Source organism: Cetorhinus maximus, chromosome 22 (assembly GCF_964194155.1).
Source record: "Cetorhinus maximus chromosome 22, sCetMax3.hap1.1, whole genome shotgun sequence".
NCBI classification, from domain to species: Eukaryota; Metazoa; Chordata; class Chondrichthyes; order Lamniformes; family Cetorhinidae; genus Cetorhinus; species Cetorhinus maximus.
This window is the reverse complement of record NC_135900.1, coordinates 13,383,297-13,411,170: the sequence shown is the minus strand read 5'-3', so window position 1 is coordinate 13,411,170 and position 27,874 is coordinate 13,383,297. Positions and strand designations below refer to the sequence as shown.

The 27,874-nt window shown below is 44.8% G+C and overlaps 1 protein-coding gene across 10 annotated transcripts in view; it reads right to left on the bottom strand.

Moving 5' to 3' along the window:
- Positions 1–27,874, bottom strand: part of LOC144696489 (chemokine-like protein TAFA-2) — a 322,848-nt gene that overhangs the window by 100,348 nt on the left and 194,626 nt on the right. The gene's annotated exons all lie outside the window — the stretch shown is intronic.

Here is a 27,874-nt window from a genome sequence, read left to right as displayed (position 1 = left end):
CCCTTTGCACTCCAGATTTCTGAATTCGCTGCCCATTTAGAAAATAGTCTATGCCTCTATTCTTCCTACCAAAGATTCATCAGAAACTCCTCAACCACTTTGAATGGCTACCTATCACAATAAATAGCTGTTGCCCATCAAATTCTGCAAAATCTACATGCATCCTCTGCCACACTCCAGCTGGCCATTTCCATGGTTGCAAAGGTACCCATGGTGGCCTCTTTTTTACAGCTTGACATGTTTCACTGTGTCTTCTATATCCTTATCTAACCCTGGCCATCAAAGATAGCTTCTCGCTAGACTCTTTGGCAAGCTCATTCCTAAGTGTTGATCATGAAGATTACATAGCAACTGCAATCTGTAAGTTTTAGGAATTACAACTCTGGCTCCCCACATAACACAACCTTTATCAACGAACAACTCAGGCATAAAAAATACCCTGATTTCTAAATCCAGTATCTGTGTTGGTCACCCATTTGCCAATACAAGGGTTCCTGTGAGTTGTTTTATCAATATCAGCTGCTGTGGCTGGCAACTCATCTACATGTGGAAAGAAAAGTACACCCTCCCTGTTGGGTTCTGCCTCTGATGGGAATGGTAATCTAGTCTTCGCTTCAGCATTACAATGATCTCCTGATCATCTGTACTTAATGTCATGCTGATAAGCAGACCAAATCAATGCCCATCTCTGCATTCGAGCTGCAGCTAAATGGGTACTGGAGACTGTGGATTCAAAGTAGCCGTCAGTAGCTTCTTCTCAGTTTTTATTGTGAAACTATGACCATACAAGTATTTATGAAATCTTCTTACTCCAAAAGTCAAAGACAATACTTCACATTCCATATAAGCATAATTGGACTCACAGGCACTGTGTGAGTTACTTGAGGCAATCGGTTTCTCCTCATCATTATCCAACACATGAGAGATCACAGCATCTACTCCATATGGAGAGGCATCACATGCTAAATTAATCTTTTTGGACATAATATAATGTACAAGCATTGTACCATCCATCAACTGACTTTTACACAACTGGAGTGCGTTCCACGCTTCTTTGTTCAATTCCACAGAACACCCTTCTCCAAGAACAAAAACAAAAATACCTGGAAAAACTCAGCAGGTCTGACAACATCTGCGGAGGAGGATACAGTTGATGTTTCGAGTCCATGTGACCCTTCAACAGAACTAAAAAATATAGAAATGAGATGAAATATAAGCTGGTAGAGTGGGGTGGGACAGGAGGAGCTCGATAGGGGACCAGTGATAGGTGGAGGCCAGGAATAGACTGCCAAAGATGTCATAGAGAAAAGGACAAAGGGGTGTTGACGGTGGTGATATTATCTAAAGAATGTGCTAATAGGGACATTAAGGGTAGCAAGCAGGATAAGCTAGTGGCAGATGGCCCTAGTGGAGGTGGGGGGGTGGGGGGGAAGGGATCGAAATGGGCTAAAAGGTGGAGATGAAACAAAATAATTCGAAATAAATTTAAAAATAGGAGGGAAAAGAAAAATATATTTGTAAAAAAAATATAAATTATTGGAAAAAGGGGGATTTCAGATCATGAACTCTCTCCTCCATCCCCACCCCCTTTCTGATCCCCCTTTTTCCAATAATTTATAATTTTTTTACAACTATATTTTTCTTTTCCCCCCTATTTTTAAATTTATTTCGATCTATTGTTTCATCTCCACCTTTTAGCCCATTTTGATCCCTTCCCCCCACCCCACCCCCACTAGGGCCATCTGCCACTAGATTATCCTGCTTGCTACCCTTTATGTCCCCATTAGCACATCCTTTAGATAATATCACCACCATCAACACCTCTTTGTCCTTTTGTCTATGACATCTTTGACAGTCTCTTCCTGGCCTCCACCTATCACTGACCCCCTATCGAGCTCCTCCTGTCCAACCCCCCTCTACCAGCTTATATTTCATCTCATTTCAATATTTTTTAGTTTTGATGAAGGGTCATACGGACTCGAAACATCAACTGTATCCCTCTCCGCAGATGCTGTCAGACCTGCTGAGTTTTTCCCGGTATTTTTGTTTCTGTTCTAGATTTCCAGCATCCGCAGTTCATTCAATGGATGCAATAAGGTTGCAAAATTTGGTATGAATTTACAGAATCACAGCATTTTAACAGCACAGAAGGAGGCCATTCGGTCCATCATGCCTGCGTCAGCTTTCCAAATGAGCACTATGACCTAGTGCCATTGCCCTGCCTTTTCTCGTACTCCTGCATATTGTATCTATTCAAATAATCATCCAATGCCCTCTTGAAGGCTTCAATTGAACCTGCCTCCACCACACTTCCAGGCAGTGCATTCCAGACCCGAACCACTCGTTGTGTGACAAAGTTTTTTCTCACATCACGTTTGCTTCTTTTGCAAACTACTTTAAATCTGTGCCCTCTCTTCCTCGATTCTTTTATGAGTGAGAACAATTTCTCCCTATCTACTCTATCCAGCCCCCTCATGATTTTGAACATCCCTAACAAATCTCCTCTTAGCCACCTTCTGTCCAAGGAGAACAGTCCCAACCTCTCCAATCTATCATCATAGCTGAAGTTTCTCATCCCTGGGACCATTCTTGTAAACCATTTCTGCACACTCTCCAATGCGTTCACATCCTTCCTATAATGTGGCACCCAGAACTGTACACAATGCTCCAGCTGAGGTCTAACGAGTGTCTTATATAAATTCAGCATAACCTCCTTGCTCTTGTACTCTTTGCCCCATTTACCAAAGCCCAGGATACTATATGCTTTATTAGCTGCTCTGTCCACCTGTCCTGCCACCTTCAATGATCTATGCACATATACGCCCATGTATTTCTGCTCCTGCACCCCCTTCAAAATTTCACCCCTTATTTTATATTGTCTGTCCATGTTCTTCCTACCAAAATGCATCACCTCACACTGTAGTAGTCCACTAATCCCCCAAAAAAAATCAAAGCTCAGAGATATCCTGAGGGTGTGGCGCATTTCCTATTGCTTGAACCTTACCCTTGAAAGGATGGAACACATCTTTGTCTACCCCATGACCCAAATACTCCAAAGAGCTTTGAACCATTTCACATTTGTGTGCCTTCACCTGAACTCCATGCTTTTCCAAACATTGGAGCACCCTATTCAGTCTGTCACCATGGGTCTGCCTGTTTGGAGCTGAAATAAGTATGTCATCCGAATAGCACTCTACTCCCTGAATTCCTTGCAAAATTTGGTTAATAATTCCAGGGGCTGAAGAAACACCAAAAGGCAGCCTATGAAACTGAAAATGCCCCATATGTGTATTAATAGTCAAATATGGCTTAGGATCGAGCTCTAACCACATAGGAGGTCCTGTGGTGCAGCGGTAGTGTACTTGCCTTTGGGTTCAAGTCCTGTACCAGGACTTGCTGGCCACAGAAGTGTTCATGATGCAGTTCAACAAACTGACAATCAGCCAGGAATCCTTCCACCAGAGTCCTTCTGTGGAGAATACAGGGCCTATATTCTCTAGACTCTTGGGGGAGACCATTTAGGACCAAGATGAGGAGAAAATATTTTTACCCAGAGTAATGTGAATCTTTGGAATTCTCTACCCCAGAGGATTGTGGAAGCTCAGTCAATAAGTATGTTTGAAGCAGAGACTGACAGATTTCTAAATACCAATGACATAAAGAGATATGGGGATTGAATGGCAGAGCAGACCCGTTAGGCTGAATGTCCTACTCCTGCTCCTATGTTCCTCCCCCACTGTTCCTCAAAGGAAAAAAAAAACATGTTTGTGAAGATAAGCTAAGGAAAAAAATCATCTAACTCAAGTCACAGATAGGTGTTTGGCAGATATAACTTTGAAGAAAATCCTGGCAACATTGTGACCAGATCCCCCATGTTTGGCGAAGTATTGGGTGGATTACATTTGTGAGGGGACTAAGACAACAAATGTATATTTTTATAAAATATGTATTGATTTCCTCATGGCTATTTCTAAAATGTTAAAAACTGAACAAAGGTCCTTAAAATGGCTGAAACTGTGTCTACCTGTGACCCCAGAAAGAAGCCACTCTACAGTTTTGGAAATCGCACACCTCATTATCTGTGAGGAGCCACTAACAATCCCCTGTGGGCTGCCCAGGCCAAGTTCAAAGAGAGCTGTACAAAGGCCATCTGCATTTCATAACCCAGGCTGACCAATGGGAATCTGCTCATCTGCTAAGACAAATGTCCCCACAACCTTCCTTTCAATTCTTAATGGCTGACACATTTAACAATCGCGAAGTCCCAGATGAGGGATACACATTCCTTTGTCAAAAACAGTGTGGAGAGGTGAAAGTCATGTGACATGGGCCTCTGGCTTGTGAACTGCCTTGCTGAACTGAAAAGCTTAGTCTAATGTTTACCATCTAACTGACAGCCTTACAGAAAAGGAGCTCTGCCCAGGTTGAACACCTGGCCCCATCAACGCTGCTTCTTCTGGAAATTATGTGCCATCACCTACAAGACTGGTCCTTCTCTGCATGCCTCTCTTGTCGTGTGAAGTCAACGCCAGCAGGAAAGTGAATTATACCGCATCAGTTTTCAACGTGCCGACCTTCATGAAGGAATGCTTAATTGGATTTTGATTCTGGACTCTGGAACCAATGTGAAACAATATTCAATTTCTCTGTGGTCTCTGTACTGTAAATCTTTCTTTTCCCTATCCCTCTCTATTATTTTAACACGAGGGAGATGTTGCGAACCCTCTATCGCGTTTTGAGTGTATGCAAATAAACTAACCCTTGGAGTTTACCCTACCTTGAGTTTGCTGTGGGGTTACTAATAAAAAATTGGATCGCATCAAAACCGAGAGGTTGGGAAATACGCCGCTGCTTATAAAAAGGAAAACAAATCAAAACACCTTTCTGTTTACAGACCGGTGATGAGAGGAAAAATTAGTACTGCTTAAATTAATCCCCCTCCTGCCCATAACACATTCCAGTAACTAAGTTACAATCACCTTATAATCCCCACATATTCTTACACTACCACCTGGCTTTGGTGCTCCCACGACGGGAGTGGACCAGTTACTTTGTTCTACTTTAGAGATATTGTTCTCAGTCTCAAGCCTTTTCAGTTCTTGCTCTACTTTCTTCCTTGGAGCATAGGGTGCTGGACAAGACCTGCAATAAACTAGTCTTGTGTTTCTCTGGGCCCATTCATTGGCCTTATATACTTGAATTGGTTTGTCAGTTTCACTATACACCTGAGGGTACTTTGCAATCATGTCGTCTTGCATTGTGAATTTCACTTCTATGCAAAAAAGCTCGTTCCAGTTTAACCTTAAGCGCTGTTAAACAGTTTCTTCCTAACAAGGCTGGCTTTTCACCTCTCACCACAATGATGGGCAATTTTGCACATTGCTCTTTGTATGTGACTGAAACCAACACACTGCCAATTATGAGAATTTTTTTCTCCTCCATAAATTTGTAACTCTGTACATGATTTCTCCAGCTGATGTTGACTTAACTTTTCACAGTACAGCGATTCAAGAATCACGCTGACTGGTGCACCCATATTGACCTCTATGTTTACTAGAGTTCCATCCAAGACTACGTGAACTACGATGCCCTGTAACCTTCCACTGGACATCCTTGTGCTTCTAATCATATGGGTCTCGACTGACCCCTCATTGATCTAGGGCTGTTCGGCATGTGTATGCAGTGACGGCCATTACCTCCAGCTAGCATTTTCTCCACTTACAATTGTTTGACATGCCTTAGCAAGAGGACCCTTCTCCTTGCAACTGGAGCACTCTGCTTTCACAAACGGGCAATTCTGTGCTCAATGTCGGTGTAAGCGCCGGTAACAAGGCTTTATAGTACCTCTGCCACTGCTAACTGCTGGCGTGGAGGCCTTCTGCCTACTCAGCTGCAGCTTATTTCCTTCAGCAGACAACTGCAGTTGTTAACTCTGGCTTCTCTCGAGTCATGTTCCACCATGTCCATGGACAATGTTGTTTCGCAAGCTATGTCAACAGCTAACTTTGGCAATATCAGCAACTTACTGTGAATGCGTTCACTTCCTAAACCACACACAAATCTGCCCCGCAATGTTCTGTCTTGAAATGCTCAAAAATGACAATGAATGGACAGTTTTTTTTTCAAAGCCACGATAAACTCTCCAATGTCCTCACTGGGTAACTGACTCATGAGTCCAAACTGATAACCTTCTGCAATCTCCAACAGTTTGGTACCGCAGTGCTGTTCAAGCTTACGCAAAATGTCCGACAGCGCCTTGTCTTTTGGCTTAGGGTCAAGCAAATTCTTGAGTGTTTCACAAACTCTGGGTCTGCTTCAGTCAGAAATACCACCCTGTTACTTTCCCCCATTGTCTGGTTAACACCTGGATTATCAGGAACATTGTGGATAGTATTAGCAGTGAAAAACATCTCAAGCCATTCCATAAATGCACTGAAAGACTCTCGGTCACAGCTGTCCTCTTCCAGATGCCCAATAATATCAGTTGATACATCCATATTCAAAAGTCAGTCCATCCATGTGTACGTACAGCCTTTTCACTAAGACTAAGTTTTTAAACCTATTTCTCAACAAACAGAAAAAACTCACATTTCCTCTGCTAGTTTGCTAGAAGCTTCTCCAACCCAAATTTGTTCGGCTAGGGAATCCACAAATCCCACATTGTTGCCAGGCTGTGATATCTTTGCAGGGCAGAAAAGAGGCAGAGCGCCGCATGGAAAGTCATATACCCAACAAACTAGGTTATTCCGGTTTGACTATATATACACACACACAAAAACACATGGCCACCAGAAGTTGCTATTATGCAATTCCCTGTGTCTATATTCTTGGAAGTGTTTGCAATTAAGGTAACTCTTAAGGATTTCAATGAAATAATAGACCAAACAAGATGTCATTCAATTGAAACATGAACCTCCTGCCAGTCAAACCACTGAATATTTTTTAATTTGGGGCCATGAAAATGGTCAACTGATTGTGTGATATCAAATTTTGTAGGATCACCAGAAATTTAACAATGTAACACCTAGAGAAGGATATAGAAGTGTACATACACATAACATTATGCTTTTTTTATTGGTTAAATTAAACAATAAGCACCATGGTATTTTTCAGTGCTTTCACAGTATCATGGAAGAATGATACACTACCCAACGACTGGTACAATTTTCACCATAATGATCCACGCAACCTACACAGAATTTGGTCAACAACCCTGAATGATCCGCTAGGGTGAGAGGAATTTTGTATCAAAGGCACAAGTCTAAGGTATGACAGTTTGAAACATTTTCCTGAAGTAAAAAGATCTTGAAGAGAAATAGTTTTATGACTTAATTCTTCCCAAGTCCTAAGGATCGTTCAATTATTTCACCTTTGTTTTACAGCCTTATCTTTCCTTTGGTGTTTCCTCGCTTTCGTTTCTTGCTTTTTTTCCTCATTTGCATTTATTTTTGTTGGTGGGTGGTTTTTTTATTTTGCGATTTTGTGTTAAATGGCTGCCGCCTTTGTTTCCATAACAACACATATTGCACTTCAAAGTAATTCATTTGAGGTGTTTCTGAGAAACGTGACAGAAATCCTCCATTGGCATAGAAGCGTGCATGTCCTTTTTTCCTTCATTCCCGTCTTTCTTGATTAAACAGCTACTGAGGTAAATCCCAGGGGACATTTCTCTCATCATCACTGTCCCTTGCGGCACCTGTTCTTATTTATTCTTACGCCATATAAATCGAATTTATCTGTAAAAAAATATCTACGCTATTGTGCAGCAATTTGTAGGAAAGAGGGGACTTCAAGGAGATTTGACTGACATTTTCGAGACTATGAAGGGAATTCACAATATTGATCCAGGCAAATTGTTCAGGATGGTAAAGGGTTCAAGTTCAAAACAAAATCAAGGAGTTAATGGCAGGAAGGGAAGTCAGTTGGAACCTTTTCATGCAAAGAGTAATGGGTTTGTGGAATAAGTTACCGAGGAAGGTCAGTGAAGCATAAAAGGTATCACAAAAGAATGAACAAATTGTACAGAGGTGTCCAGGAACTCTCAAAAGTCAAAACATTTCACAATGTGTATTTCTGAGGAGAGAAGTATTACGGTGAGAAACCAGTGAGTGGGTTGACCTATAAATAGAAAACATTCTTGTTGGTCCTAACAACTCTTATTGTCGTCCTAAGATTCCACCGTTCTTAATTCCTTAAAATTTTTTCCTTCTGGTTTTCCTCTCGCTATTTTCTTTCTTTTGATTTGTTTCCCCCACATATTTTAAACCGCTTGTTTCCTTAGTTTAGCTTTTCCTCTTTTTTTTTTGCTTTCAGTCCCTCATCCTTCCCCCTGTTTATTTGTGTTACTTCATTGATTTAGTAAGGCTTTCGCTTGAGCTTTTTGATAGCTGCTTTTTTAGTTCTTACATCTTAACCTTTTTTTTCTACAGAGTTTTGTGCTTGTCATTTTTTTTTTTGGAAGTTAGAGACGAGGAGAAAGACGGAGAGATCAATTAATGCAGAGGAAAGTAGAGAGACAGGATAGTGCTTTTGTAATGATGCTTTCAAAAATCTCTCAGGCATCTGCTCAGTCAACTGAAAGTTCTCTGGCTGAATTGCAAGGCCAGATCTCTCTCCATATATTTTTCTCTCAATAGCATGAATAACTTAGGGCTAAATAAGTACCCTGGATCTGACCTTCCGTTAAAATGCACGGGATAACTCCACTACATACTTAATTGACAGATAGCAAGAAGGGCTTAAAGAAAAATGTTTCCTGATGTTTCGCAGCCAATTAGCTATTTTTGAAGTATAGTTAAGTGGGGAAACATAGCAGCCAAATTGCACATGGCCAGTTACCCCACAAATAGCAATGAGATGAATCACGAGTTAACGTGTTTTGGTGATGTTGGTTGAGGGATAAATGTACGGACACCAGCAGAATCCTCTGCTCAGCTTCAAAAAAAGAAGTGTCGCGTCTTACGGCCACTCTGAACAGACAGATTGGTTTCACATCAAACCTGACAAGCTCTGACAATGCAGCACCCCCTCAGCACCGAATAGAAGTATCCACCACGATTATGTGTGTTCAAGTCCTGGAGTGGGGCTTGAACCAACTTCTGACTCAGACGCAAGAGCGCTACTGCAGAGCTCAGATGACACTTGTAAGGCAATGATGGAAAGATCAAACAATGATGGTGTAGCCTGAAATATTTGAGATAATAACCATTTTCAATGTATTATTGTGTTCATGGCATAGAATGGATTTATTTCTTCTCTGTGCTTGAACTTGTCAAAAAAAAATACAAAGTTAATAAAAAGCTTAGCAAAAATCAGATTGGGAAAAGGAATGTTTTATTGAATCTGTCATTTTGGTAGATCTACTATAAGAATGTTATTGTTTCACACATGCAAAGCTTTGACATATATAGTGATTATATTTTTGGCCTTTATTTACATGTCTCTGTTGCAGTTCACTTTATGGAACTTGCCTTCCATCAAAATGACTAATGTATAAATAAGAGATGCTGGTATCAGGGGTAGGGAGCGCACAGAAGTTAAGTTGTAGCATTGATGATAAATTACTGCATTTAACCAAATGTCAACAAGGAAACAGAGTTACCGAAGGTGTTCATCAATCAGATGGTTCCAGAAAATTGGCATTGAGTCACAGTTCTACTCAGACAGAGGGGCTACAAGCTGTCAAATACTGACTCAGCCCACTGCAATATTAGTCACAAAAATCCCAGGCTAGCAAAGTTTGAAAATAAATCAATCAAAGGATTGGCGGGGGGGAGTGAGGAGGAAAAACTTTCATGTGCATGGAATATATTTTCCAGCAAGTAGTAAAGACATGGATTCGAATAGAATCCATAATGACATTTTTTTACAGGTACAGATGTGTTCCTAAATATAAAGGGACATGTTTCCAGCTGGCACATTTGTTGTAAAGGTACGTTTAACACCATGATAAAATGGTGTCATTTATAAAATGTAATAATCTTCATTAATCCAAGTTTCACTAGAAATTGGATAAATTAGAAAACGGATGGCAGTGTGCTAAAGATTTTGGTTACTGTAAACTTCAGAGGGGTTTCAAATCTGGTGAATATGCAAGTTGAAACCCACTGGATAACTTGCTGGTGTAAAAAAAAAATCTTGTGCGATTAATGTTAGTGTCAGAAGGTAATCAATCTCATTCTCCTCCCTAAGCCAATTGTTAAATTGATTTATTTGACACAAACAGGTTAATTGTTAAAACCTGTTTTCAACTTTTAAAAGAAGGGTTTAGGAGTCTCTTGTCAACTGAAGTAACTTCCTCCAAATGGCCAACCTTGTCCATAGCTTGGTTCAACTAATAGCGCTTGCATCTCTGAGCTGGTGGGTTGTGACTCCAGGTCATATGAAGCCCTATTCTAATCTGATATTTAGTGTAGTGGTGAGGGAGTGCTGCACTGCTCGAGGTTTTGCGTTAACAACTTTGTTAAAGGTGGCATGTGCAGAAGTTTTAACCAATGCACTAAAAATGTCCCTCTGTGGAATTTCAAACGCATGTGGAAAGCAAAAATAACCTTCATGGCTTAGAGGCTTTTTTTTTATACCTTTATACACCAAAGTAAAATACAACTCCAGGTTATCATTTCCTTCCTTTGTTTCCATAACAAGCTCAGTAGCTTTGAAGAAAAGGTAACTTGTTCCCAGTTGTCTACCAAACCTGCACTGATTGTGCAAAAGGAGATACATAGGGAAGAAATTTTCCCTCTATTGGGGGTGGGGGGGAGTGCAGGAGCGGGCACGTGCAGGTGCGCCTCTGATCGGCGCCCCCTGATTGGGGGTGCGCCACCATTTTACGTGGGCGGGCCAGTTAAGGCCCGCCCAGTGTGACGTCCGCCAGGAAGCACTATGCGAAAGAGCACATTCATCTCCCTGAGGCTAAGCGCTGCCTCAGGGAGATCGGTGCCAAATTCAAAAATGGTCGATGCACAAACATAAAATTTCCCTGACATGTCCCCTCATGTGACACTGTCACATGACTTGGGACATGTCCATCGCTTTTATTCAAACTTTTATTAAATTTTTAAAAATCCTTCATGAAACCTCATCCTGCCCGTGGATGAGGTTTCATGCTTTTTCTGAAGCCCGCCAGGGCTTCCGGACTGCCCGCCAACCTTAAGTGCAATTACTTTTTAAATGGCCTCAATTGGCCGTTGACAGGTCGGTGGGCGCACAGCCCACTCGGCTGCGCCCCCGCCGACCTGAGAATTGAAATGACGAGGGGTGACATTGGGAGTTCCGCCCAGTGTCATTTTACCCGTCGGTGAGCAGCACCCCCCCTCCCCACCCTTGCTCATTGACCTCAATATTCTGGACATATAATTGGTGCCAAGTAACTCTCCCTCAATTTTTAACTTCACTGGCTGTGGAGAAGCTCCTCTTTAAATTCTTGGCATGTGTGCACCAAAATATAGAATGATATTTCTACAAGCTATAACACCTGGCATTCAACGGTATTTGTGCACACATACTCACAATCAGTAAACGTTCCCCAATCTGGACAGGTTGTTAGGTTAAAACTAAAGCATTTGTATAATCATCACAGCTATAATGGTGAGGATGCCGCGGTTTACTTTTTGCCGACAGGGGAACTATATACCTCCAATCTAACTTCTCGGAGACACTGTAAGAAAGCTCAAAACATGTATAAGGATACGACAAACGCCACAGTAATTGTATTCCTGGGGATGGGAGCTGACCGTTTCATGGAGCACGGTCATACTTCAAGAGACACAGGGAGTGTAAACAGGGCTTGAAAAGATGTCAAGGAAGCAACGGCCTTTTCATTGCACCTTGTTATTATCTCCCAGGAGGACCCAGAGCACTTCCAGGTAAGATCCCATAAACATCCGGGTGAAGAATGACAAGTTTATTTTCCTTGGTATGGCTGAGGAGTTGTGCTGGCCAGAGCATCCGTGGATCTCCCTACTTTTCTTCAACTAGTTCCATGGGATCCTTAGGCCAGGACTTTACAGCCCTGCCGGGGCATGTCTCTCCCCACCCAGGCGGATGTGGCGAGCCATTTAAATCTCCATTCAGTTCGGCGGGACAGTAATATCCCGCTGGGCGGGAGGGGCTGTAATATCCTGGCCTTGATATTCATCTGACGAGCTGGGTGGGCCTCTGTTTAATATCACATCCAGAGGGCAGCACCTCTAGCAATGCAGCACTCCCTCAACACGCTGCTAAATATCAGATTAGAGTCGGGCTTCATACGTCCTGGAGTCAGAGATGCAAGTGCTATTTAGCTGAGCCGAGCTATCGACAAGGTTGGTCATTCTGACAATGGAGAGAATTACTTCACTTGACAAAGGGCTCCTAAACCCTTCTTTTAAAAATTGAGAACAGATTTTGACAATTAACCTGTTCGCGTCAAATAAATCAATTTAACAAGTGGCTTAGGGAAGAGCAAGAGATTGATTACCTTCTGACATTGATGTTAATAATAAATCTTTACAATACTTCAGTGATAGGGCAAATATCAATAATCAGATTGTAATCAGAAACATTTCAAATTCCACGATGAAAGAGACAAGTTGAAATGAGCACTTTTGCTTTGTGAGAACATAACTAGGGTCGTAACCTTATAAGCACCATTCAGTGTCAGCTTGGTTACTGTTGCTTTCTTTATTCCTGCATTAGCAGGATTTGCTATTTAAATGTCACTCAGTTAGCTTATGTACAATATGTCTTTTTAATAGCAATCTCCAAGGTAACAAAATTTCTGATTCATTCCAACTGGAAGAGACAGAAGGAGCAAGCAAAACATTAAACTTCAAAGGATATTCTATCAATTAAAGCATGTGCCCTTGAAACCCACACTGTTGTAAGGTGTCACTCAGTTTTAAAGAGAATATCTCTCGGAGTCTGGCTTATCTTTGGCGGAGACGATCGACATGCAAAAGAAAGAGAAGCCACTGTTACCCTTCTCCCTGCCTCTCAATGTGGCATGCCAACCCTCATACGCTGGGATAGGTAGGGGGTGAGGGTGGTGCATGCATGTTTATCTTTGCACCAGACAGTGGCACCTTACAGTGATGTTGAGCACTGTATTCTGTGTTTACCACTGAAGCACAGTTCCAGGTACAGGCGCACTGCAGAGTCACAGCAAAAGCTGCTGATTGTCACATACTCCTCTGGCTGATGGTGAGAAACACGAGTCTGTGCTGTAGGTTAGCATCCTGCTTGCAGAAGTAATTAATTCTTCAGCATTTTTTGCTGTTCCTTTTAAGAACCTTCACACGCAGATATGGGCTTATTAACTTGACGTTTCCCTTCCCAGTCGCAATTGAAAACAGATGAACTGTCCCAGTCCACGCCGATTACTATCCTCTCTGAATAAAAAGGCCTCCCTGTGGTGCAACTAATTGGAACACTTAGCAAACTTTCAGTCACCGGGCTTTCTAGATGTGTTTAAAAGATAACTGGAAATGCTCAGCACAACCTTGTAAATCTTAAGGACCTTCTGAACGCAGGAGAAGGCTTGAAAAATGGCTTATTTGTGCTGGAACAAATAATGATTAAATATCTGCACGGAGGTGCGAGAGGATGTCAGCCCTGGGTTTACAGGAGATATTGGCCAGAATCTTTCCCTCGGGCGCGTGCGATCGGCGAGCCCGCTCGGACCCCCGACAGTGATCGGCCCCCGACCCGCGATGTCACGCTGGCTGGCCGTTAATTGGCCAGCGAGAAACACGTGCTGAGATGCTCAGCGCCGCCGGGGTAGGGACGGGAAGAGGGCAGGCGACAGCGTCATCGCGGGCACAGGCGGACGCTGCCTGTGAGAGAGCTCCCTGGAGGCAGACAGCTGTCTCGGTGGGGGGAGCTGCGGACCCACAAATAATTAAATAAAAGTGTAAAAAGCTGCAAAAAATAAACGTCCGTGAATCGCAATCAAGCACCTGAAAGGATACCTCGTTAAAAATGCGGTCCCCGGGCACTTATTTTTATTTTATTTCCAAACGGAAACTTCATCCCGCCCATGGATGAGGTTTGATGAAAAATGTAAAGGCCGCCCCGGTCAATTCGCTCACCCGCCAACCGTAAGGTGGAACAGGCCACGGAAAATCGCTGACAATTAAGCGGTTAAAGCGCTTAATTGCCTGCTCGATCGTCGGCGGGTCGGCGGGTGCGCGCAGAAGTCGGAAGCGCACCCACCGAGCGAAATATCGCGCAAGCGCACGATGACATCGGGACGCTCGCCCAATGCCATCTCACGCCGATTTTGCGCCCAATCTGGCCGGGCGCACACGCCCAGATTCGGGAGGCAAAATCCTGGCCGTTGTTTTCTGGAGCTATGCAGCCGCTTTGCATTCTGATGTACTTCACCGTAAATACACTCATATATAAATGTGTGGGCTGTTATATATGAAGGTCTGTCTTGGTATATATGAAGGCAATTTGCCCTGGTTTCAAACTATTCAACAATCACTGGAATTACCTTCTGGTTTCCTATCCTTTTCTTCCATTAAGTTCTTACTGTTCTAAACAAAGGCAAATAAGAGACCAATATTGCACGTGTTATATTATCAGGGGAGGTAATGCTGCAGTGGGGGTATTGTCATCGGACTAGTAACCCAAAAACCCAGGTTCAAATCCTGCTACGGCAATTGGTGGAATTTGAATTGCAACGATGACCATGAAACCATTGTAGATTGTTGTAAAAACCCATCTGGCCCTTGAGGGAAGGAAATCTGCCATCCTTACCTGGTCTGGCCTACATATGGTTGACTCTTAACTGTCCTCTGAAGGCCTAGCAAGCCACTCAGTTGTATTAAAAAGAGGAATGAAACCGATGGACCACTCGGCACCGACCTAGGCACCAGAAACGACAATGGCAAACTCAGCCCTGTCGACCCTGCAAAGTCCTCCTTACTAACATCTGGGGGCTAGTGCCAAAATTGGGAGAGCTGTCTCACAGACTAGTCAAGCAACAGTTTGACATAATCATCCTCATGGAATCATACCTTACAGACAACATCCCAGACACCACCATCACCATCCCTGGGTAGGTCCTGTCCCCCTGGTGGGAGAGACGCAGCAGAGATGGCGGCACAGTGCTATACAGTCGGGAGGGAGTTGCCTCAGCGTCCTCAATGTCAACCCTGGGGAAGGAAACCTCTTGCTGATTACCACGTCCTGCCTTCCCTCAGCTGATGAATCAGTGCTCCTCCATGTTGTACACTGGAGGAAGTACTGAGGGTGGAAGAATGTATTCTGGGTGGGGGAACTTCAATGTCCATCACCAAGAGTGACTTCTACTGACCGAGCTGGCCGAGCCCTAAAGGGGATAGCTGCTAGACTGGGTCTGCGACAGGTGGTGAGAGAACCAACAAGTAGGACAAACATACTTGACTCATCCTCACCAACCTGCCTGTTGCAGATACCTCTGTCCATGGCAGTGTCGGTAGGAGTGACCACCGCACAGTCATTGTGAAGGCAAAGTCCCACCTTCACATTGAGGATACCCTCCAACATGTTGTGTGGCACTACCACCATGCTAAATGGGATAGATTTCGTGCAGATCTAGCAACTCAAGACTAGGCATCCATGAGGCTCTGTGGGCCACCATCAGCAGCAGAATTGTACTCGAAAACAATCTATAACCTCATGGCCCAGCGTATCCCCCACTCTACCATTACTATCAAGCCAGGAATCAACCCTGGTTCAATGAAGAGTACAGGAGGGCATGCCAGAAGCAGCCCCAGGCATACCAAAAAATAAGGTATCAACCTGGTGAAGCTATAAAACAGGACTACTTGCATGCCAAACAGCAAAAGCAGCAAGTGATAGACAGAGCTAAGTGATCCCACAACCAATGGATCAGATCTAAGCTCTGCAGTCCTGCCACATCCAGTCGTGAATGGTGGTGGACAATTAAACAACTTACTGGAGGAGGAGGCTCCACAAATATCCCCATCCTCAATGATGGGGGAGCCCAGCACATCAGTGCAAAAGATAAGGTTGAAGCATTTGCTACAATCTTCACCAGAAGTGCCAGGTGGATGATCCATCTTGGCCTCCTCTGGAGGTCCCCAGCATCACAGATGCCAGTCTTCAGCAATTCAATTCACTGCACGTGATATCAAGAAACAGCTGAAGGCACTGGATTCTGAAAAGGCTATGGGCCCTGACAATATTCCCGCATTTGGACTGAACACTGGTGCTCCAGAACTTGCTGTGCCCCTAGCCAAGCTGTTCTAGTACAGCTACGACACTGGCATCTACCTGGCTATGTGGAAAATTGCCCAGGTATGTCCTGTACACAACAAGCAGGACAAATCTAATCCGGCCAATTACTGCCCCATCAGTCTACTCTCAATCATCACTAAAGTAATGGAAGGGGTTATCAACAGTGCTATCAAGCAACACTTGCTCAGTAATTACCTGCTCACTGACGCCCACTTTGGGTTCCGCCAGCTCCTGACCTCATTACAGCCTTGGTTCAAACATGGACAAAAGAGCTGAACTCCCGAGGTGAGGTGAGAGTGACTACCCTTGACATCAAGGCAGCATTTGACCGTGTGTGGCATCAAGGAGCCCTAGTGAAACTGGAGTTAATGGGAATCAGGGGAAAAATTCTCCAATGGTTGGAGTCATACTTAGCACAAAGGAAGATGGTTGTTGTTATTGGAGGTCAGTCCTCTCAGCTCTAGGACATCACTGCAGGAGTTCCTCAGGGTAGTGTCCTCAGGCCAACCACCTTCAGTTGCTTCATCAATGACCTTCCTCCCATCATAAGGTCAGAAGTGGGGATGTTTGCTGGTGACTGCACAATGTTCAGCATCATTCGTGACTCCTCAGATACTGAAGCAGTCCATGTTGAAATGCAGCAAGACCTGGGGGAGAATTTTCTCCCCGTCAGGGTGGTGGGGGGGGCAGGGGGGAGGTTGTGCCGGAGCGGGAGTGGACGTGCACGCAGCCGATCGCAGACTATAATCGGCTGGGTGCCGTCATTTTACGTGGGCGGGCCAATTAAGACCCACCCAGCAGGACAGGTGCCAGGAAGCACTGAGCACTACCTGTGCGGGCGGGGGGGGGCATTGCCTGAGTCAGGGCCTGCGCTCTTTCGCACATGCACGCGGAAGAGCGCAGACATCTCCCTGAAGCACAGAGCTGCCTCAGGGCTACACGACATGGGCTACAGTGGTTCAAGAAGACAGCGCACCGCCACTTTCTCAAGGGCAACTAAGGATGGGCAATAAATGCTGGCGAAGCCCACATCCCGTTATTTAATTAAAAAAATAATCTGTTCATGTGAAGGTCCCAAAACAAATATACTAGCGCATAATTGGAGAACAAAGAAATCTTGTGTGTAAAGAAACTCCACAAAAGCTAGGCCCTTATATAGCTAGTAGATTAGGTGCTGAATCTGTCCTGATTAATCAGTGATCTGTACTCTGGCTTGCAGTCTCTAAGTTTTGAACCCTAAACCCATGCTGGAAGTGTATAACAGACAAAACTCAGACTGGTTGAAAGGCACTTAATATGATACAAAAATCTCTACTAAAATCCCAGGGCCACAGATCCATTGAAACGTAGAACACTCCCACTAACCTTAACTTGGCGAAGAAAAATGTGTGAATTCTCAGTCTCACGGAATACCTCCCATTGTACCACCTACTTCTAGGACCCATTAGTTAACTGTAACAGCCGAACTTGAGTTACAGGGTGTAGTCTTAACACTGTCTTCTGATTCCAGTGATGCTTGTATATGGAGATTACAGCAACCTATTGTACTGGGCACTGATTCTGTTGATCCTTGCTGCTTGGCAACTGCTAATTACAGCTGCTGATGTTCCTGTGTGAGTATCTGCCGTGCTGTAAAGACATGGATTGAATGAAAGACTGCTGCTCATGCTGACACCATTACCAGCACGAGAATTGATCAATGGGCTGAGATTATTCCTTTAATGAAAAGTGGGAGATTGCTTCCTTTCCCCTTGTAATTAATGATCCACCACTAAGACTGTGGAAATAAGCAGTTTTTAGAACATACGGGTTCTGAGAGTGCAATTTTGTTTGTGGATCGTTATTTACGAAGGAGATGGAAAATCTCCCATCTTTCACCTAAAGAGGAATCTCATCCCAAAGCCTCAGCATTCAGTTTACCATAAGTATATATATATCTATATATGATATATGTGAGAAAACAGTTGTTGCTGAGTGCATAATTTAGAATGTAATGAAGCCCCGTGTGCATCTGAGCCTCACAAATAGCTGATTGTCTTGTTGTCATTCCCAATTTCTTTATTGTCAGTGTTACACTTGTTCCATATGGTCAGCACAGAATATGGTCAGACCTATTTTGCCACACAGTGTAACGTCATATCTATCAGGAAAGACAACTCAGGCTGGCGCTCTTTTCCTTAGAAAAGAGAAGCTTTTGGGGTGACCAAATAGAGGTCTTTAAATTTACGAAAGTTCAGAAGTATAAATGTAGGGAACATGTTCCCCCACTTGTGGTGAGTCCCAAACTTGGGGCCATAAATATAAGATGCAAAAAATACAGTGACTTCACTTCAGAAGCATTTCATTGCTGTAAGACATGTTGGGCGGTCGTGTGTTTGTAAAAGGCAAGGTTTTTTTTTAAACTTATAGCATTGCAAAACATAACATCAGACAACCTGTGGGCCAAGAGCCATGAACCAAAACCTTTCCTCGTGGTTACTTGCAAGCCTGTGAGAATTTGATCAGCAATGGATCGAAATATAATAGGTCATTCAGCTCCCACTTAAGTCATTAATCAATCAAATAGGGAATTCAGGAGAAACCTCTTTACCCAGAGATGATTAGAATGTGAACCTCAACGCCAAATGGTGCAATTGAGGTGACTAGAGGGAGAAAGGAATATGAGGATACACGGATGGGTTTAGATGAAGTAGAGTGGGGGGGAAGTTTATGTGGAGCATAAACATCAGCATTGACCATTTGAGTTGAACGGCCTTTTTCTGTTCTGTGAATTCAATACATCGATACCAATCATTCCAGAGATTAGAATATGGTATTCTTTAGATTAAGGGGACACAGCAAGGAGCATTAGAGGAGCATTTTTTTTTTAAATCAGATAGTTCAGAACTGCTCTATTTTATTTTCTGATGCTGCGTTTTGGCTTTAAATGGTGGTTGAGTACTGTTGCATTATTCAGCAACTGGCAGTGAGCTTTTGCTACTCAATGCAGGATTAAAATTCAGTGCACATTGGCGAAGGTGGAGGGCACAGATATTAATCTGAGTTTGGGTAAAATGAGCAATGCCCACTGCGTAGCAGATTTATTTCATCTCTTTATTCTCTGTCAGAGCTGAATGACCCACTATACATCGATTCGTCGCTGATCAAATTCTCACAGGCTTGCGAATGACCACGGGGAAAGGTTTCAGTTTATGGCTCTTGGCCCACAGGTTGTCTGATGTAATGTTCTGCATGATATAAGCTTAAAAAAAAAACTTGCCTTTTACAAACACATGACTTCCCAAAGCGTCTTACGGCAGTGAAATGCTTTTGAAGTGAGGTCACTGTTGCAATGTAGCAAACGTGGCAGCCAATTTGCACACAGCAAGCTCTTATAACAGCAATGACCAGATAATCTGTCTTCTAAGTGATGTTAGTAGACAAATATTGGCTGGAACATCAAAGAGAACACCCCTGCGCTTCTTCAAATAGTGCCATGGGATCTATTTTTATTCTTCATTCATGGGATGTGGGTGTCGCTGGCTAGGCCAGCATTTATTGCCCATCCCTAATTGCCCTTGAGAAGGGTGGTGGTAAGCTGCCTTCTTGAACCACTGCAGTCCATGTGATGTAGGTACACCCACAGTGCTGCTCAGGAGGGAATTCCAGGATTTTGACCCAGTGACAGTGAAGAAACGGCGATATATTTCCAAGTCAGGATGGTGAGTGGCTTGAAGGGGAACTTCCAAGTACCTGCTGCCCTTGTCCTTCTAGATGGTAGCGGTCATAGGTTTGGAAGGTGCTGTCTAAGGAGCCTTGGTGAGTTCCTACAGTGCATCTTATAGATGGTACACACTGCTGCTACTGAGCGTCGTTAGTGGAGGGAGTGAATGTTTGTGGATATGATGCCAATCAAGTGGGCAGCTTTGACCTAGATAGTGTCAAGTTTCTTGAGTGTTGTTGGAGCCTGCAATCGTTCATGCTTTAAACTGAGAAGACAGATGGGGCCTCGGTTTAATGGCTCATCTGAAAGACCATAAGACCATAAGACATAGGAGCAGAAATTAGGCCAATCGGCCCATCGAGTCTGCTCCGCCATTCAATCATGGCTGATAAGTTTCTCAACCCCATTCTCCCGCCTTCTCCCCGTAACCTTTGATCCCCCTACCAATCAAGAACCTATCTATCTCGGAAAGATGGCATCTCCAACAGTGCAGCTTCTCTCAGTACTGAACTGGAGCATCAGCCTGGATTTTATGCTCAAGTCTCTGTGGAGGGACTTAAACCCATTAACTTCTGGTTGAAGACTTATTGGGTTGAATTTTAACCTAAAAAAAAAGGCGGATTTGAGTCAGGTGTGGGGTAAAAGTCTTTAACATCTGTTTCCTGACAGAAGCCCGCCTCCAATCCACCCATTCCCAACTTTAACTGAGGCTGGGAGGAAGATGGGAACTCAACCCAAAAAGGTGAGTTGGAACTTTAAATACAATCATGCAGCTACAAAATCCATTGTCATTCAGATTTCAAATTTTACTGCAGATGGCCAGGATTCCCAAACACTGGCAAAACCAGCAGATTCAGGAGGTAAGTGGCTTCACACCTACTCCCTGGATCCAGCACTTCACTCGCACCTCCTTCAATATGGTCCACTGCATTCTCTGCTCCCAGTACGGTCTCCTCTACATTGGAGAGACTAAACACAGACTGGGTGACCGCTTTGTGGAACACCTTCGGTCTGTCCCCAAGCATGACCCAGACCTTCCTCTCGCTTGCCATTTCAACACACCATCCTGCTCTCATGCCCACATGTCCATCCTGGACCTGCTGCAATGCTCCAGTGAAGCCCAACGCAAACTGGAAGAACAGCACCTCATCTTCCGATTTACAGCCTTCCGGACTTAACATTGAGTTCAACAACTTCAGACCATGAACTCTCTCCTCCACCTTTACCCCTTTTTTAATCCAATTTTTTTTTTTTTATTTTCTTTTTTTTCTTATTTTTATCCTTCTTTCATCCTCTTTCCCCAAACCCACTCCCCCTCCCTGCCCCCCACCACAGGGCCATCTGTCACTTGTTTCTATGTTGAGCTTTCACAAGCGCTGACCCTTATTCTGCTATTAACACATTCTGTAATCTATCCTTTATGCCACTATCAGCACCTTCTTTAGTCTTTAACACTACCTTTAATACTCCCTCTGTCTTGTGCCTATGACATCTTTGTCAAATTTCTCCTCAGCTCCCACCTATCCCTAACCTTCTACTTTGCTCCATCTGCTCCATCAGCTCTTAAACAGTATAAAATCCATCACATTTCTACTTCTCTTCAGCTCTGAAGAGCCATTACAGACTCAAAACGTTAACTCTGTTTCTCTCTCCACAAATGCTTCCAGACTTGCTGAGTTGTCCAACATTTTCTGTTTTGGTTTCAAATTTCCAGCATCCGCAGCATTTTGCTTTTATCCTGGATCCACATACCTATCTGAGAAGGCACCCACATTTGACACCGTTCTGCCTCCCCACAGACCTACACCCCCAAGACTTCTGATCACATCAGGAGACTCACTAGGCCAGACCTAATCACACCTGCTACCACTAGGCCCTGATTCCACCCCTTCATCATCACCAGGCCCCACCCACCCCCAAGTCGAGGCCTCTGAGCCAACACCCCAGCCTCCAAACTCTGATCCCTCACTCCCGAGGCATCCAACTCCACACCCCATACCAGCCCTCCCATCCCCCACCCCCCCTCACCCAAGGGCTCCAATCGGCCTCCTCACAATGCAGACTCCATCGTTCCCCTCACTCAGGCTCTGACCTCCGGGTTCAGCAGCCCACCTAATCAAGCTGCCCCAACAATTTGCAGCCACCAATCAAACCCCATCCCTCTCCTTCCCAGTCAATCGCCCTCCACTCTTGATCGCTCTCCCCCCCACCCCCCACTCATCATCCAATTGGCCACAACTCTGCATTGCACTAACCCGCACTACCCCCGATGGGACCCCCCCACCCCCACCCATTTCCACATCCTCGATCAACCTCCACTCCCCCCTCCCCCGATCAGCATGGTGGAAAGAGGGTGGGGGAATGCAAAGCAGTCAGAATTAGAGGCTGACTAATTCAGAGTTTGAGGAGAGCTGATAGAGTTATAGAGAAAAGGGATCGAGATTATGGAGGTGAAAGAAAAGGATGAGACCTGCAAAATCTCAACTCCCCCTCCAATTTACTTTCACCACACCCAATCAACTCCCACTCTCCACCCAATTAACCCCCCCACTCCTCCACAATGAACCCTCCTCCATCCTCCGATCGATAATGCCCCCTCCTCGATCGACCCCCCACTCCCCTTTCTCAATCAACCCCCTTCCCTTCCTCCCAATTGACCCCCCTCCAATTGATCCCCCTCCCCAACCCTGATCACCCCCCCTTCCTATTAACCCCCCCACCCTCCCAACAGTTGCCCTGCTTCCCCTCAGTGAACGCTCCCCTTGATCACACCCCCCCTCCAATTGACCCGCTCCCCCCCTGATTGATTCCCCCAACCCCAATGTCCTGCTGGAGACACCGACTGTCAAAAAGGCTGCCCTCTGGATGATGTGATCGACACCAGATGGATTGCAGCAGTTCATGACCACCATCTCGAGGGCAATTAAGAATGGGCAATAAATGCTGGTCTTGCCAGCGACGCCCGCATCCCAAGAAAGAATCAAAATAAAATCCCTCTTTGGTTATATTACCAGAATATTCAAATAAATTATGAAATTCAGGTTGTATTTTTTGTGTATATGACTGCAAAGCCCTCGTGCTTAATCTGTAAGCAACAAGTAGCCATGATGAAAGCATACAGCCCTCTAACAGACTATTAAGCAAACCCTGAGAGTCCCAGAACATGGGCGATGCAGGAAAGCTAAGTGAAGATAGGGTTTTACAAAGTGAAGCACAGTCATTTTAAAAAAGCTGCAATCACTGCTCGCCATGGGTGGAATTTTCACCTGGGCGGGCGGGCACACGCCCGACCCGCTCGAGCGTGAAATGACGCGCGCTGACGTCGGGCAAGCGTCCCAACGTCAACACGCAGTTGTGCGATATTTCGGTCAGCGGGCGCGCGCGGGAATCGGCAGCTCGCCCGCCGACAATTACAAGGCCTGTTAATGCCATTAAAGTCCATAATTAACTTACATTTTTCGCCTGCCCGTCAAACCTTATGGTGGGCGGGGGCGGGCGAAAAGGCCAAGCGGCCCTTGTACTTTTTTAAGGAAACCTCATCCACGGGCGGGACGAGGTTTCCAAAAGCAAATAAAAATTTTAAAATTGAATGAATGACATGTCCCCCCGCTCATGTGGCAGAGTCACAAGAGGGGGACACGTTTTATAACATTTTATGAGCCTTTATTTATTTTTCTGAAAACCTTCACCTCCCTGAGGCAGCTCTGTGCCTCAGGGTGATTTGCAAGCGCTCACTCGCGCGCACGTGTGAAGCCCACGCTCGCCCTCCCTACCCCAACCCACCCACCCCCCAACCCGCACAGGCAGCACTGAGCCCTGCCGCTCACATTTCACGCTGGGCAGGGTGTGTGAAATCGTGGTCTGGCCCCAATCGCAGGCAGCGTTCGGCTTCCCGACTGCCCCCGCCAAGCCCGCCCGACAAGGGATAAATTCTGCCCCATGTCACTGATGAAGGCAGGCCACTGATCTCTTGTGAAGCAGTCGTGTCATTGAAACCAGTTTCTGAGGGAGTATCTGATTAGAGAACTGAAGGGTCTGAGATTCACAAGCAGCAGACAAGAACCACCAAACGACTGGCATGCTGAACTCACGTGCCAGAAGGGAGGGGCCTAAGGGCCATCCAAATATTGAAATGAGGTTAAAGGTCACTACTGCTAGCCTAAAGCTAGCCTAAATTAGGCGGGTGCTGTTAAACAGGCACAACAATGTTAAATTCACATCCTTAATGTGCCCAGATAACCTTTTGTTGAATGTAGCCCTACTTTCAGCTCCACCATATCGGATGGGGTCCACCATATAAAGTGAGCTTTGACATTTATGATCCAGGCACTGATCCTTCTATTTTCCTTCGAAACATTAAGCAGTCCAGCTACGCGATGGAGACTTTAGCCTAAATTTTCCAAATATGCACAGACAAAAGTCAAGGTTCCTCATTTCTCAACCTTATCTCTCATCAGAAAGTTACCTCATCCACCAATACCTGAAGGTTCACTAGACGCCAAGATGTACATCAATGTTCTCTTATTTTTTCAATTGCTGGTTTATTCACCAGTATGAAAACTTGATACCTTCTTCCTAATTATTGCACGTAGGGTCTGGGACTAGTCATGGGTTAAATTTAGCTCTGGTCCTAGCATAATCCGATGAGGTTTGTTAGAGAGTTCTCCACTCAACATTAATAACACTAACAACAGCACCCCCTGTGGGTGCTCCCATCAAACGGCGACATCACGTGAAGCCAATCGGAATTTCTTGTTCATTGACATGTCTGTCACAAGTGTAGCCCCAGTACGTCATCAACACCTTCCTTCTTAAAGTGACAAGTATTGTTGATACTTCATTAAAGATAATAGTTACATTGGGCAAAACTTTTAGCTTGGCAGGCAGGTGTGCACCTGACCTACTTGTGCAATAAATGACGCACGTTGATGTCGGGCGAGCGTCCCAACGTCAACACGCAATCGTGCAACATTTCGGTCAGCGGGCATGCGCTGGAGTCGGCAGCACGCCCATCGACAATTAAAAGACCTAATAAGGCCATTAACCAGGCTATTGAAAGACATTTTCTCTGCACGTCCAACCTTACGGTGGGCGGGGCAGGTGAAAAGGCCAAGCAGCCTTTGCACTTTTTAGGAAGCCTCATCTATAAGTGGGATGAGGTTTCCTAAAGCAAATAAAAATAAAATAAATTTTTAAAAATTTAATTAATAACATGTCCCCGCTCGTGGTGACAGAGTCACATGATCAGGGACATGTTTCATAACGTTTTTCATTTCTTTATTTATTTTTTTTAACTCTTCACCTCCCTGTGCCTCAGGGAGATTCTCAAGCATGCAATCGCACATGCATGAAGTTTGCGCTTGCCCTGCTCGAACTCGCCCCTTTGCCCACACAGGCAGCGCTGAGCGGGCCTTAATTGGCCCACCAGTGTGAAATTGCCTTCCAGCCTCGATCGCGGGCGGTGGTCGGCTTCCGACAAGGGCAAAATTCTGCCCAGTGTGTGTGTAGATAACATTCACTGTTACAAATGCAAGACTTTCTTCCAAAGAATAAGATTAATCAACTTGTAGCATTATCATATGTCAGCATAGGGACAGGAGAAGGTCATTCAGCCCCTCAAGCCTGTTCCACCATTCAATGAGATCATGGCTGACCGGTATCCGAGCTCCATTCACCCACGCAGCCCCCCTTATCCCTTAATTCTCTTGGCTAGAGATAGAACCTGTCGAGCTTGGATTTTAAATTATTAATTGAACTGGCACCCACTGCTTTCTGTGGGAGAGCGTTTCACATTTTGTATGAAGAGGTGTGTCCTAACTTCTCTCTGAGTGGCCTGGCTCTGGTTATAAGTTAATGTCCCCTCATCTTAAACTCCCTCACTATCAGAAAAAGATTCCCTCAATTCCTGTCAAAATCCTAAAGACTTCAATAAGATCACTCCTTCATCCTCTACATTCCAGGAAATAGAAGCCTAGTTTATGTAATCTCTCCTTATATTTAACCCTTGGAGCCTTGGTAACGTTCTGCAGAATCTGCACTCTCTCCTTCCATGGCCAATTTCTCCTGCTTTGTTTCTCACAAACAAATATACAAAAGTTATTTTTTTTAAAAAAGCTTTACTTATAATGCAGAGTAAACTTATAAGTAGATTGCTATCTATTAAAAATAAGTATGTGTATAGTGTAGTGTATTGAAAATTGCATTGTGCATTTTGTCCACTTCAGGCTACCATTCACATATTCCAGCAGATCAGTCTGGAAGGGAATAAAGAAATCCGTGTTTTAATGGCTGTGCAGCAGTTCTGTTTCTTACTGGATATTACTGTTCCTTCCCAAGAACTTCCTAAATGGCTGTATGATATCAACACTGTATGTATGACATGGGTTGATTCTTTGATCATCAACTCTCGCTTTTTATTTTCGTGACTCTTTATTTCCTCCCACTACGGGCCACTCATTTCTCAGTTGTCTTTTGACTTCTATTGGACGCCATCGTGGCCACCCATCAGATGTGCTTGAGCAATCCAGTAAAATATCTCTCCCAAACAAGTGTCCATTCTTCTATCAAATAAATCAAAGGATGGGACAAGCTCATCTTTGATGGAAAGCCCAAAGAATGTGGCTGAATTTTTTGCTTCCATACAACAACAGAGGCTGGCTGGCATGCAATTTTTCTGGCACCATACTGCCCCCGAGCCATTTTCCCTGAAGCAGGATGGGCGTTGGAAGGGCTATCCACCTGCAAGCAGTGGACGGGTAGCCAATTGAAGTAGAATTGGCCTGCCGTTGGCCTGCAGACTTCCCAAGACATGGGAACTAGGCCGTCTGCCTGGAGGTGGCCTCATAGTAGCACATCGGATTGGGGGGGAGAGGGGGGAGGGGGCGGGGGGTGTGGTGAAGGGTGAGGGGCAGTGCTCCAAGCAGGCTATGAGGCCTTCCCTGCCTGCCTTAGCTCAGCTGCGGTTGCAGGCTGCCCTGTGAAAGGCTTTCCCCTCCACAACGGTGATCCAGCTCCTGAGGCCATTTTTTAATTTAAAAGTTTTTAAATCGTGGTGTTTCTCCCCCTCTCTCTCTCTCACTAGAACTTGATCCCTCTCCTTCCAGCCTGCACGCCCTACTATTGGCTTTAATTGGACGGCGAGCATGCCCTCAGGCCACTAACTGACCAAATCAGGTAAAATCACTGCCAGGTGACTGTTTACCCCACAATGCAGGTCGTGACCTCCGTTTGACCACGATTGTAAGGTCCTGACCCAAATGACAAAATCCTACCCATAAATTTGTCACCTCACTCTTCCCAGTTTTAGTTCTATTCCAACGTGTATTACATGACCAAAAGTGTAGAATAATGACCACGGTCCTTGTCATTCCATTAAACCATTCACAAGAAAGTATCAAGTACTGTTCCAAACTGACTTTTCCCCCAGTTTTTCCTCTTGTTGTGTGGAACTTCATTCTCTCCAGAGACAGGCTCAGAGATTGGGGGGACATATTTAATTGGGCGGGAAGGTGAAAGGTGGAGACCTCTTCGCCTTCTTGACTCCCCCCAGTTAAGAAGGCTTGAGGACAGCCTTCCTGCCCAGACGTCAATTGAGACCCGTAAGTGACCATTTAAGGGTCACTTAAGGGCCTCAGCCCCCTGCCACTGGTGTTCAACCAACAATTGGCGGGAGCCCCGACACACAGGCAACCCGCCAGGTCAACCTAGGTGGGTACGCCTGCAGCCTGGTGAGGAGAGTTCCTTCTACTTGGTCAGCCTGTGCCCAATGGAAAGACCCGACAAAGGCATGGGCCACTCAGGCGAAGATGCCCATCTGCCCTTAAAAGTAACACCCTCCCTCCCCCTCTCTCACTGGGGTCACCCCAACTGGCCCCAGAGAGCCCACCTCACTAACCTTCGCTCCAGGCTCCAGTGACGATCCTCCTCCTGGGGCCTCCTGCAGTACCA